The sequence below is a fragment of the Mobula hypostoma genome, chromosome 5 (genome assembly GCF_963921235.1).
Source record: "Mobula hypostoma chromosome 5, sMobHyp1.1, whole genome shotgun sequence".
In the NCBI taxonomy this organism is placed as follows: Eukaryota; Metazoa; Chordata; class Chondrichthyes; order Myliobatiformes; family Myliobatidae; genus Mobula; species Mobula hypostoma.
The window spans coordinates 8,584,953-8,594,050 of NC_086101.1; the positions used below are offsets into that span (position 1 = coordinate 8,584,953).

The 9,098-nt window shown below is 45.7% G+C and overlaps 1 long non-coding RNA gene across 1 annotated transcript in view; it reads right to left on the reverse strand.

Annotated features, from left to right (window-relative positions):
• Positions 1-5,571: 5,571 nt before the first annotated feature.
• The window catches only part of LOC134346556 (uncharacterized), a 103,907-nt gene continuing 100,380 nt past the window's right edge, over positions 5,572-9,098 (reverse strand). Inside the window, exon 4 of the long non-coding RNA XR_010017953.1 lies at positions 5,572-6,173. This is a non-coding gene — a long non-coding RNA (uncharacterized LOC134346556). The remainder of the gene's footprint in view (positions 6,174-9,098) is intronic.

Here is a 9,098-nt window from a genome sequence, read left to right on the forward strand (position 1 = left end):
ATCTCAAAGTGCACCATGAATTTGTCCATATCATTCCGAATGCTAAATGCATCTAAATACAGCTCCTTCAGTGCTGCATTCTTCACCCTTATGAATTTTGCCTCTGTGGTACAACTTAACTCTTTGCTCTGTCTGCTGTTGTACCCAATCATTGGCTTGTCCTTCCTTACATTCATATTACATATTACACCATCTACATCCCTGCTGGCTCATCCTCAGCTCTGTCAGACGAGTCCTCATCCCCCTGCCATATTAATTTAAACACCTCCCAAAAGCTCTAGCAAATTCACCCGGGAGGATATTGTTCCCCTTCGGATTCAAGCCCATCTGTCCCTTCTGTACAGGTCACACCTTCCCCAGAAGAGGTCCCAGTGATCCATAAATTTGAATCTCTGCCCCCCGCTCCAATTCTTCAGCCGCGCATTTATCCGGCACCTCGTTCTATTCCTATCCTCACTGTCACGTGGCACAGGAAGCAATCCCCAAGATTACTAGCCCTGAGGTCCTGCTTCTCAGCTTCCTTCCTATCTCTCTGTATTCTGTTTTCAAGACCTCCTGCACTTTTCCACCTATGTCATTGGTATCAATATGTAAATGACTTCTAACTGCTCTCCCTCCTTTTTCAGGACATTGTGGATGAGCCCAGAAACATCCCGGACCCTGGCACCTGGGAGACAAACTACCATCCACGTTTCCTTTTTGCGTCCACAGAATCGGCTATCTGTCCCCCTAACTATACGCTCCCCTATTACTGCTGCTATCCTCTTCCATTTCTTGCCCTTCTGAGCTCATTAAAGTAGATGCTGGCAGGGGTGACAGAAGAGCACCAGTGGCTTGAGTTTCTGGGGAGAATGAGGAAGGTGCAAGACAAGTATAATCCAAAAACGAAGAAGTAATCAAATTGCAAAATAGTACAACCGTGGCTGACAAGGAAAGTCTAACCTAATGTAAAAGCAAAAGAGAGGGCATGCAGCAAAGTAAAAATTAGTGGGAAGATACAGGATTGGGAAGCTTCTAAAAACCTACGGAAAGCAACTAAAAGAATTGTTAGGCGGGAAGAGATGAAATAGGAAAGCAAGCTAGAAAAAATATCGAGGTGGATAGGAAAAGCTTTTTCAAGTATATATATAAAAAAAGAGAGATGAGGGTGGATATAAGACCACTCGAAAATGAGGCCAGAGAGATAACGGGGTTAAGAAGATGGCAGATGAACTCAGTATTTTGTATCAGTCTTCATTGCGAAAGACACTAGCAGTGTGCCAGATGATGAAGGACGTGAGGGAAGAGAAGTGAGTGCAGTTACTATTACAAGGGAGAAGCTGATGAAAAAAGCTGAAAAACCTAAGGGTAAATAAATCACCTGGACTAGATGAACTGCACCCTAGGGTTCTGAAAGAAGTCACGGTAAGATTGTGGAGGCATTAGTAATGATCTTTCACGAATCATGGGATTCTGTATGGTTCCAGAGGACTGGGAAATTACAAATGGCACCCCACTCTTTAAGAAAGGAGGAAGGCAGCAGAAAGGACATTACAGACCAGTTAGCCTGACCTCAATGTCTGGGAAGATGTTGGAGTTAATTGTTAAGGATGAGGTTATGGAGTACTTGGTGATACAGGACAAGATAGGATAAAGTCAGCATGGATTCCTTCAGGGAAAATCTTGCCTGACAAATCTGTTGGATTTCTTTGAGGAGATTACAAGTAGGACAGATAAAGGGGATGTAGTGGATGTTGTACATTTGGATTTTCAGAAGGCCTTGACAAAGTGCCACATATGAGGCTGCTTACCAGGTTAAGAACCCATGGTATTACGGGAAATTTACTGATGGTTAGAGCATTGGCTGATTGGTAGGAGAAGGCAACTGGGAATTAAAGGATCGCTTTCTGGTTGGCTGCCAGTGACCGGTGATCTTCCGCAGGGGTCGGTGTTGGGGCCACTTTTTTATTCTGTATATCAATGATTTAGATGATGGAATAGATTGCTTTCTTACCAAGTTTGCAGATAATACAAAGGTTGGTGGAGGGGCAGTTAGTGTTGAGGGAACAGGTAAGGGCGGAAGGACTTAGATTAGGAGATTAGGCAAGAAAGCGGCAAATGAAATATCATGTTTGAAAATACATGGTGATGTACTTTGATAGTCGAAACATATGTGCAGCTAGTTTCTAAATGGGGAGAAAATCCAAAAATCTGAGATGCAAAGGGACTTGGGATTTCCCCATGCAGAATGCCTTAAAGGTTAACTTGCCAGTAGAGTTGGTGGTGAGGAAGGCAAATGCAATGTCAGCATTCCTTTCAAGAGGTCGAGAATACAAGAGCAGGGATGTGATGCTGAGGCTTTATAAGACATTGGTGAGGCCTCACCTTGAATACTGTGAACAGTTTTGGGCTCCTTATCTACGAAAAGGTGTGCTGGCGTTGGAGAGGGTTCGGTGGAGGTTCACAAGGATGATTCCAGAAATTAAAGGGTTGTCATATGAGGATCGTTTGATGGCTTTGGGCCTGTACTCGTTGGAATTTAGAAGGATGAGGCGTGGTGGTATCTCATTGAAACCTTTCGAATATTGAAAGACCTAGACGTGAAAAGGACATGGTGTGGGTAGACTAGGCCAAGAAGACCCAGCCGCAGGATGGAGGTGTGTACATTGAAAACAGAGATGCAGAGAAATTTCTTCAGCCAGAGGGTGGTGAATTTGTGGAAGTTTTTACTACAGGCAGCTCTGGAGCCCCGGTCATTTGGTATATTTAAGGCGGACATTGATAGGTTCTTGATTGGGCACGGCATCAAAGGTTACAAGGAGAAGACCGGAAGTCCCACAGCACCGGCTTCAAGAACAAGTTACTTTCCTGCCCAAGTTCAGGAGCAGTAGCTTCCCTTCAGCCATTTGTTTCTGGAACCAACTGGCATAACACTAATCAGATTTGAATTCAGATTCTGATTCAATGACTTATTGCGTGTGCATTGAAACCTGCAGTGAAGTGCATCATTTGTGTTAGCAACCAGCACAACAGAAGGATGTTGCTGGGAGCAGCCTTCAAGTTTTGTCAACATAGCATGCCTACTGTGTCTGCAGAGCAACGCAAGCATCAACACACAATGGCAAAACAAGCTCTTTACCTCTCGACTCACAGACATCCTTTAACTCCACCTCCAGGCCTCCAGTCTCCAGTTGACTCGTGGATGCAGACATTAGACCTTCAACTTTCCTAGTGGACTTGCAGTCTTACAGATCCAGGGCTTTGGGCCTCGACTTCTGGACTTCTGATTGACCTTCAAGTTCAAGTTTACCCTTCATTCAATCAATCATACACATATACACAGTGAAACGAAACAGCATTCCTTGCAGCCAAGATGCAAATCACAGTACATGTCGTCATATAGTTACGGTAGCACATGCAGCTGAAACATAATATCAGCAGAAATCCCTGAGTGGCAGGGCCTGAAGGCTGATGGTGCATGGGATGTTGTCCTGGAGCCATGTTTCTGCAAGAACATGCAGGCAGCAGTTCCTCATCTCGTGCTGGGCCAGCTGCAATCCAGCCTGTCTTCCAGGAAGTGCACACCAGAGAGCAGCACCAACAGGAGGGAGGGCCTGCCGGGGTCAGCCCACAACCCAGCATAGATCCTAGTGCACCTGGCGTGCCTCGCTCTCTCCCACACCACCTCTGGCACCTCCTCCCCTGGGTGGCTTTAACACACAACGTTGTAGAACGAAGACCTGCTCTGTGCAACGACCGAGGTTACGCAGCTCCCCTGCCATCAGTCTCACCAATGAACTGGACTGGCAGTATTTTACATTTCCAATGGCCTTTGGGCCATGAGCTGCAATATCGACCACAGTTTAGCAAGACTATGACCATTTTCATCACTTTGCAAATGGGACTTTTTTTTTATTCTAATTGTGTTCTTTCTTGTAAATCGTGTCTAATTTGTGTGATAATAATATCAATAACTTTATTTATAGAGCACTTTTCATACAGATGATGTCATAGAAAGTGATTTACAATGGAGAAAAGGACATATTATATGAAAATAAAAACATAAAAATAAACATGCAAGTAAAATAGTCATAGTCATACCTTATTGATCCCGGGGGAAATTGGTTGAAAGACAAAAGGATGTTAGTTAAAAAGAAGGTTAAATAAATAGATTTTGAGCCGGTGTTTAAAAGTATCAACTGATTCTGCATCCCTTATAGTTTTAGGTGTTGAATTCCACAGTTTAGGAGCGTAGTTCAAAAAGCTGACCTGTCAATTATCTTTTGAGAGAGATTGAGAGACCGGCCGAAGACCTGAGCTCGAGCAGAATTACAGGACAAAAACGGATCTGTGATGTACTCCAGTTCCAGATCACGACGATATTTAAAAACCAGTTTCTAAAAACTTTAAAATCAATTCTAAAAGATACAGGAAGCCAATGCAGAGTAACTAGTGTGGGATAGATATGTTCCATCCCCCTGGGTTTCTGGCAGCAGCATTCTGAATGAGTTGAAGCTTGTCAATAGATTGCTTTGGAAGGCCAGTAGAAAGTGCATTACGGTAATCTAGTCTATTAGATTTAGAAGCATGAATTAGTTTCTCCAGATCATTATGTACCTTTGCAATTTTTCTCACGTGTAGAAATGCTGCTCTGGTCACTTCCTTTATGTGGGATTCATGTTTTTCTTGTAAGTGCTGCTGACAGATGCATTGTGCCTGTGACGCTCCTGCAAGTGTGTTCTTCTTAGCATATGGCAATAAACTGGACTGTATTTAGTAACCGATTATAATCACAATCGGAATCAAATTTTTTATCAAAGAAATATGTCATGAAATGTTTTGTTTTACAGGAGCCGGATATAAGATTACTAATAAATATAAACATTAAAGAAGTGGTGTAAAAAGAGAGCAAATTAGTATTTTGGATCCATTCAGAAATTATGCAACAGCGTATTCTGCCCTGTAATATAGAGAATTGTGGTGAGATCATTTTGGCCTCAGGGCGACCACCTCCTGGAAACAGAGGCTATGGGATCTTTCCTAACAAGCAAAGGTACTCTACGTTGGAGTGGAACTGAGAGAAGGTGAAGCGGGGGTGGTGACAGTAGAGCATCTTGTTTTGTTTACTCACAGGATGTGAGAAGCGTCACAGGTTTGACATTTACTGATGAGGCTCTTGTGGGTTTTCAGAGGTCACCACTGGGCACTTTCTTCAGAGAAAACTTTCCTTTCCAACTATCCACCAGCTTCATTAGCCCAATCCCACTCCTTGCTTCCGCTACCAGCCCCTATCCACCCCCCCCCATTTATTTGTTTGTTTGTTTGTTTATTTGGATACAGTGCGGAATAGGCCCTTTCATGCCTCTCGAGCTGCAATCACTTTACAGCGGCGGTGATCACCGATCAAGGTTTGATTCCCACTGCTGACTGTAAGGAGTTTGTATGTTCTACCTGTGACTGTGTGTGTTTCCTCCAGGTGCTCCAATTTCGTCCCACATTCCAAAGATGTACAGGTTAGGGTTAGTGAGATGTGGGCGTGCACGTTTTGATTAGATTATGAGGACACTCAGTCTTCGTTTATTGTCATTCAGAAATTCATGCATTAAGAAATGATACAATGTTCCTCCAGAGGGATATCACAAAAAAAAACAGGACAAACGAAAGACTAACACTGACAGGACCACATAATTATAACATATAGTTACAGCAGTGCAAAACAATACCATAATTTGATAAAGAGCAGACCATGGGCACGGTAAAAAAAAAGTCTCAAAGTTCCGATTGACTCCCGATAGTCCCCGATAGCAGGCGGCAGAAGGGAGAAACTCTCTCTGCCATGAACCTCCAGGCACCAACAAGTGTCGATGTATTGGAAGCACCCGACCACAGCCGACTCTGAGTCCGTCCGAAAACTTCGGGCCTCTGACACCGAGCACCATCCTCTGCCGAGCGCTTTGACCCCACCCCGGCCGCCGAGCAACAAGCAAAGCCGAGGACTCAGGGCCTTCTCCTCCGGAGATTCTGGATCACACAGTAGCAGCGGCAGCGAAAAAGGCACCTCAGAAGTTTCACCAGATGTTCCTCTGTTCTCTCACGTCTGTCTCCATCAAATCAGGATTGTGCACAGCACCCTCCTTGACAGATTACAGATATCATTCACGGAGTGGTCGCTGTGCGCACAGAGAGTGGAAAAGCTGGCAAAAGAAATGGTAGCACTGGGTACAATTACGTTTAAAAGATATTTGGGCCGGCACATGAACAGGAAAAGTCTGGAGGGGTAATGGCTGAATGCAGGCAAATGGAATTGGTGAAGATAGGCTCCTTTGTCAGCATGAATGAGTTGGGCTGAAGGGCCTGTTCCATGCTGTATGACTCTCTATGAATCTGGGGGCTGAGCTTCCCACTCCCACACTCTCAGCCATGAGTGTCACCGCCCCTCACTTTTTTTGACTAGCTGGATTCCCAACTCCAAGCCCCCTGCCCCTCCAATGCCCAAACCCTGACAATTCTCTTTCCTCAATTCAGCCTCATTCCCACACCCCGGGGATTCCGAAGAGCTGGAAAATGCCAGGCAGGGTCTGGACCCTCACCATCCGGGGCAGGCCCTCTTTTCATTACTACCACTGGTGAGGAGGGACAAGAGCCTGACGACCCACACTCAGCATTTTGGGAACAGTTTCTACCCGTCTGACATCAAATTCCTAACTGTTCCATGAATGCATGAACCCTACTTCACTATTCCTCGTTTGCTCTGTCTGTCTGAGTAGACAGTCGGACAAATAGACTGCTCACCATCGGCCTTTGATGAAGGCAAGGAGAGAAGTGGGTGGGTGGATGCTCAGGCTGAGATTGGCCTGTTGCTGGCATTCTGATAGGCCCCTCAGTAAGCCACAGGCTGCACCATTCAGAATGAAACTGGTCTTTGTGGAGAGAGCAAGCTGCAACAAGCTCTGTCTCGCTGTCTGTAGCTCTCACCGCCTTTCCCCTCCAAGCCGCTGACCCAGAGAAGAGGAACAGCATTAGCCAGAGAAATTCTGTTCTTTCCTCTTATGCTGAACAGAGTACGGATGACAGAGAGAATTCCCCACCCACGGGCTCCCTCAGCACAGAGTCGCAAAATTACTCAGCCCAGGGGCTGCTGTCAAGCCAAAGCTGCAGAGATGAGGTGTGTGGGGAGCATTTCCTTCCTGCTAAAGGCCACCAGAGATCAGGTCAGTGTGTAAATGTTTGCAAACCAGGAGTCACTTGCCTTCAAGTCATCCTTTCCCTCCAACTTTCTCAGGCCTCAAAGCTATGCCGGGCCTCATATAATGAATTGGTAACGAATCTCTCAACTTCAAAAGCAGAGAGGGCGGAAGTAGGCAGAGTGTTGGGGTTTTTTCTTTCCTGTTTGTTGTTTGTTTAAACGTTTAGAGTCATAGAGCACTGCAGCACAGAAGCAGGCCCTTCAGCCCATCTAGTCCATGCTGACCCGTTAATCTGCCTAGTCCCACCAATGTGTACCCAGACCATGTCCCTCCATATCCCTCCCGTCCAGGTACCTATCCGAATTTCCCTTAAATGTTCAAATCAAACCCGCTGCCACCAGTTGCGATGGCAGCTCATTCTACACTTACATCACCCTCTGAATGAAGAAATTTCCCCTTATGTTCCCCTTAAGCATTTCACCTTTCACCCTCAACTCATGACCTCTAGTTCTAGACTCACTGAACCTCAATGAAAAAAGACTGTTTGCACTTACCCTATCCACACCCCTCATCATTTTGTACACCCCTCTTCATTCTCCTCCACTCAAAGGAATAAATTCCTAACCTCTTCAACCTTATCCCACAGGGCAGGTTTTCAAGTCCTGGCAACATCCTTGTAAGTTTTCTCTGCACTCTTTCAATCTTATTGCCAGCTTTCCTGTAGGTAGGTGACCGGAACCACACACAATACTCTGAATTAGGACTCACTAACATCTTGTACAACTACAACACGACAGCCCAACTCTTGTATTCAGTACTCTGATTTATGAAGGGCTCCCTTTTTCTCTCACTGTAGGAATACTCAGTAAAACGGGCCTGGGCAAAGGCCAAGCAATTAAACCTTAGCACTCACCAAGTGCCTAAGCAAACACTAGGACTGGTAAGATAGTTTGCCGTGGGCCAAGGTGGGATTAATACAAGTGGGTGCCAGTGGGTCAGGGTGGAGGATGTGGGCCGAATGGCCTGTTTCCATGTTATATGACTCTATGATCGAACCACAGTCACCTTAAAAGTACGTCCTCTCATGTTAGCCATTGCAGCCCTGGGAAAAAGGAGCTTTACACTGTCCTCTCTGTCTCTGCCTCCTACCATCTTATACACTCTGTTCATACTCCTTCGCTCCAAAGAGAAAAGGCCCCTCGTGATGCAGATTGACACATGCAACCATGGTGCTAAGGTCCTCCTGTAATATATTACTACCGGTCGAATCAGGCCATTCAGTCCGTTGAATCTACACCTCCCATGCTGTGATGGCTGTTTCTCTTCTAGACTGTGTTCTCCTACCTCCTCCCTGTAACCCTAAGTCCCCTCATTGGTCAAGAACCATCAATTTCTGCCTTCTTCATGCCCCGTGTAACACGGCGCAATTCAACAACTGCTGCTGCTGCTGGGAATTTCAAATTGCATAGGTCTTCCTACAAAGGCAAGAATTTGGACATGTTTCCACTGTTGTGGAAATAATCCTTCCCTCCCACTTAGCGCTCCATTTTCCTATCATCCACGTGCCGATCGAAGTGTCTCTTAGATCTCCCTAAGTATCTGCCTCTTCCACTTCCCCTGTCAGCTGTTCCACGCACCCACCACTCTCTGAGTGGAAAAAAACTACCTCTGACATCCCCCCCTGTACTTTCCTCCCTTCGACTTAAAAGTACATCCTTTCGCGTTAATCATCGTCACCCCGGGTGCCACGGCAGTGCAGCGGGAAGCACGATGCTGCTACAGCTTAGTTCAGAGTTCAGTCCCGGCGTCCTCTGTTAAGTGCCCTCACCAAAAAAATATACAAAGGCCGTCAAGTGCCAAAACCATTGAGCAAAGAGTGCACTCAGCGTTTAACTAATGCTGGGTGGTGCCCCCATGTGTTGGCTCTGAGGC